The 5,130-nt window shown below is 40.0% G+C and overlaps 1 non-coding gene across 1 annotated transcript; it reads right to left on the reverse strand.

The window, feature by feature from the left end:
* Positions 1-213: 213 nt before the first annotated feature.
* On the reverse strand, positions 214-320 carry LOC127134081 (small nucleolar RNA R71). The gene has a single exon (XR_007807854.1). It is a non-coding gene; the product is annotated as a small nucleolar RNA R71 (small nucleolar RNA).
* Positions 321-5,130: the final 4,810 nt, after the last annotated feature.

The following is a 5,130-nucleotide window of genomic DNA, read 5'->3' on the forward strand; positions in this document are numbered from 1 at the left end:
CCTAATGAACATTTGACCAAGTTTGTGCAATACGCAGACACTGTGAAGGCGAATGGTGTATCTCAAGATGCGATAAGACTACGCCTCTTTCCTTTCTCTCTAAGAGACAGAGCTTGGGCTTGGTTGCAATCCTTGCCATCCAACTCAGTTACAACATGGGAAGAACTGAAGAAGGTTTTCTTATCCTGATATTTTCCGCCAAGCAAAACTGCTATGCTGAGAGCTCAAATCAACGGATTACGACAAAAGGGTGTAGAATATCTCTACGACGCGTGGGAGAGATACAAAGACATGATGAGGATATGTCCATATCACGGTCTCGAAGATTGGGTGATCATTCACATATTTTACAATGGGCTTATGTATAACACAATACTGACAGTAGACGCTGCCGCAGACTGTGCACTTATGGACAAGTCATACAAAAAAGCCTATCAACTCATTGAAAACATGGCCCAAAACCATTGCCAATGGGGAGGTGAAAGAACTCCAGTAGAAAAGTCCCAAACAAAAGGTGGAATGTATGAAATCAGTAGCCTTGACCACGTTCATGCAAAGGTAGATGCCCTTGTTCAAAAGTTAGACAACTTGACCATACCACCCGCAGCCGCTGTGGCTGTCGTGACTCCAAACTGTGAGTTATGTGGAACTCTTGGACACACTACACCAGAATGTTAGATATTGGCAGGAGTCCCAACCGATCAAGTGAATTACGCACAAGGAAACCCTTATTCGAATACATACAACCCAGGTTGGAAAAACCATCCCAACTTTTCGTATAAGAATAACAACGCCATGTATGCACCTGGCCAAGCACTCGCTGTTCCGCTTGGATATCAAAAGCCATCTAATAATGCTCCTAACATGCCTAGGAAGTCCAACCTTGAACTAATGATGGAAATCTTCATAGCTACCCAAGCTCAAACAAACAAAGACTTCTTGAACCAAAACATACATACTAGTGAGCAACTTAAACAATTAGCGAGCAAAGTAGACGCCTTAGCCACCCACAATAAAATGCTTGAAACACAGATTTCACAAGTGGCTCAACAACAAGCATCTACTGCTGCTCCCGCTGGCACATTTACTGGACAACCTCAACCTAATCCAAAAGGGCATGCAAATGCCGTTATATTGAGGAGTGGAAAAGAACTAGACAGACCCGTAGATCCAAGACTCCAAAATCCTGCCATGTACCAAAAACCAGACAAAACAACAACTGAGAAGGTAAGTGAACCAAAGGAGAAGGAAGATAATACCCGAGAGGCTGAAGAGAAAGAAAAACCTTATGTGCCTCCATCACCTTATAAACCACCCATTATGTATCCTCAAAGACTCGTAAATTCTAAAACTGCAGAGCAATTTAGAAAATTTGCTGAACTTCTGAAGCAATTAAACATTACAATTCCCTTTACAGAAGCCATCACACAAATTCCCTCATATGCCAAATTTCTTAAAGAGATCTTATCCAATAAAAAAAAGATCGAGGATAATGAAACAGTTACACTTACCGCTGAGTGTAGCGCAATAATCCAAAATAACATGCCTCCCAAACTAAAAGACCCATGTAGTTTCTCCATACCCTGTGTCATTAGAAAGTACGTCATAGAGAAAGCTCTATGCGACCTAGGAGCCAGCATGAGTGTAATGCCCTTAACCATCTGTAAAAGGCTCAACATGGGAGAACTAAGACCAACCAAGATGTTTGTTCAACTAGCTGACCGCTCAATCAAATATCATATAAGTATACTAGAGAATGTCCTAGTACGTGTAGGACAATTCTACATTCCTACAGACTTCATAATCATGGACATCAAAGAAGATGCCGGTACACCTATTATATTAGGAAGGCCATTCTTAGCCACCGTCGGAGCCATAATAGACGTGAAAAGAGGTAAGCTAACATTCGAAGTTGGAGAAGAAAAGGTTGAATTCATCTTGACACAATTCTTACAAGCGCTAGCTATAGACGATACTTGTTATCTACTTGATGGCATAAACGAGTGCGTAAGAGAGATGGAGATGCAAGAAACCACATATTCTGATATAATGAAAATCCAAATCCCTCCAATCTTTGAAGATGATAATTGGCGTGAACCATACCAAAATGACAGTCTAAGCGAATTCTTAGCACTTACACCCAACCACATTCCATGCCCGAAGAAACCAGACTTAGAATTAAAAATACTACCAAAGAACCTAAGATACGAATTCCTAGACATTGAACTCAAAAGACCAGTAATAGTCAACGCTGACTTGGGACAGATGGAAACTGAAAAGTTACTAGATGTCTTAAGAAAATATCCAACTGCATTAGGCTATAGCATCGCCGACCTAAAAGGAATAAGTCTTTCTATCTGTATGCATCGCATTATGCTAGAGGATGATTGTAAAACCTCTAGAGAGCACCAGAGAAGGATCAACCCAATCTTAAGTACTGTAGTTAAGGATGAAGTAAAGAAGTTATTAGATGCTGGAATCATATACCCGATCTTCGATAGTCAATGGGTTAGCCCCGTCCATGTAGTACCCAAGAAAGGGGGTGTTATAGTTGTTAAAAACGAGAAGGGTGAATCTATAGCATAAAAAGTTGTGACCGGAAGTAGAATGTGCAACGATTATAGAAAACTAAACAAAGCCACTCGAAAGGATCATTTTCCTCTGCCTTTCATTGATTAAAGGCTTGAACGATTGGCTAAGCATTCCCACTTCTGCTATCTAGACGATTATTCAGGATTCTTTCAAATTCCTATCCATCCTGACAACCAAGAGAAAACAACCTTCAGATGCTCTTATGGTACATTCGCTTACCGACGAATGCCATTAGGATTATGCAACGCTCCCGTAACATTCCAAAGATGCATGATGTCAATCTTCACTGACTTTATAGACAACATTATGGAAGTCTTTATGGAGGACTTTTCTGTTTGTGGGCATGGCTTCGAAGGATGTCTATCAAACCTTGAAATGGTACTTGAAAGATGCATAAAGGTGAATCTCGTCTTGAACTGGGAGAAATGCCATTTCATGGTCCAACAAGGAATCATGTTAGGATACATAGTATTTGATAAAGGAATTGAAGTAGATAAAGTTAAGATCGAAATCATAGAGAATCTTCAACCTCCGAAAACCGTACGAGAAATACGAAGCTTTTTAGGACACGCCGGTTTCTACCGACGCTTTATCAAAGATTTCTCGAAAATTACCAAACCACTACTGGTTTATTAATGAAAGACGTTGACTTTATCTTTGATGATAAATGTTTAACAGCGTTTGAGCAATTAAAAACATCTTTAATCACTGCACCTATCAAGCAACCACCTGATTGGAGATTACCTTTCGAAATCATGTGTGATGCGAGTGATTATGTCGTAGGTGCGATGCTAGGACAAAGAAAGGATAAAAAAAATCATGTTATCTACTACACAAGTAGAACATTAGATCCTGCCCAAATGAACTACGCCACCACTGAAAAGGAACTTCTAGCCGTTGTGTTCGCTTTAGGCAAATTTCATTCCTACTTAGTAGGAGTAAAAATTATTATCTATCCTGACCACGCCGCTATTAGATATCTGCTAAGTAAGAAGGATGCCAAACCAAGACTCTTAAGATGGATCCTACTCTTACAATAATTTGACTTAGAGATAAAAGATAAGAAGGGTACTGAAAACGTAGTAGCAGACCACTTATCATGAATCGAAGGGAATAAGCCTGAACAAATTCCAATCAATGATGATTTCCCTTACGAACGACTTATAGCCCAAATGGAAAGCGACATGTCTGAACTAACCTTAAATGATACCGAAATAGAAGAATTCGTGGAAGAAATTCATATGAATGCAACTCTGCCATGGTATGCTGATTTTTCTAACTACCTAGCTATTAGAGTACTTCCACCGGACCTATCATACCAACAAAAGAAGAAATTCTTTCATGATCTAAAACAATACTACTGGGATGAACCTCTGCTTTTCAAAAGAGGTACCGACGGTATTTTCCGTCGATGTGTTCCTAAGGATGAAATAGACGACATAATCTCTCATTGCCATTCCGCCCCCTATGGTGGGCACGCAAGCACATCAAAAACTTGTGCTAAGATCTTACAATCAGGCCTCTTTTGGCCTAATCTATGGAAAGATGTCCATAATGCGGTAATAAATTGCGATCGGTGCCAACACACTGGTAACGTTTCAAGACGCGATGAAATGCCACAAACAAGCATCTTAGAAGTGGAAGTCTTTGATGTGTGGGGGATTGACTTCATGGGACCATTCCCGTCTTATTTTGGTAATAAGTACATACTCGTAGTTGTCGATTACGTTTCGAAATGGATCGAGGCCATAGCTTCTCCGACAAATGACACACGAGTAGTGATTAAGTTGTTCAAGAACATAATCTTTCCTAGATTCGGTGTTCCAAAACTAGTCGTTAGTGACGGTGGCTCCCATTTCATATCGAATATCTTTGGAAAACTTCTTCTTAAGTATGGAGTCCAACACCGTGTAGCAACACCTTATCACCCACAAACCAGTGGGCAAGTCGAGGTTTCGAATAGAGAAATCAAACAAATTCTAGAAAAGACTGTCAGAATATCTAGAAAAGACTTGTCATCTAAACTAAACGAAGCTCTGTGGGCCTATAGGACAGCCTACAAGACCCCAATAGGGACCACACCCTTTAAATTAGTCTATGGTAAATCATGTCATCTCCCTGTGGAATTAGAGCACAAAGCTTATTGGGCAATTAAGACCTTAAATCTAAATTATACTTCCGCAGGCGAGAAGCGAATTTTGGACATTCACGAATTGGAAGAACTTCGACTAGACGCCTATGAAAATGCCAAGATATACAAAGAACGAACCAAAAGATGGCACGATAAACGTATATCTAGGAAAGAGTTTAATGTCGGCGACATAGGGCTACTATTTAATTCGAGACTTAAGCTTTTTCCGGGAAAACTTAAATCTAGGTGGTCAGGCCCTTTCGAAATCATAAAAGTCTGTAAAAGCGGTGCGATAGAAATCAAAGGTCGAATAGTCTAAGACCTTCAAATAGTCTAAGACTTATAGAGCGGGCATCGATTAAAATATTATCATAGTATCGACAACAGAGACTATTCAAATAGTCAAA

The sequence above is a fragment of the Lathyrus oleraceus genome, chromosome 3 (genome assembly GCF_024323335.1).
Source record: "Lathyrus oleraceus cultivar Zhongwan6 chromosome 3, CAAS_Psat_ZW6_1.0, whole genome shotgun sequence".
NCBI lineage: Eukaryota > Viridiplantae > Streptophyta > Magnoliopsida > Fabales > Fabaceae > Lathyrus > Lathyrus oleraceus.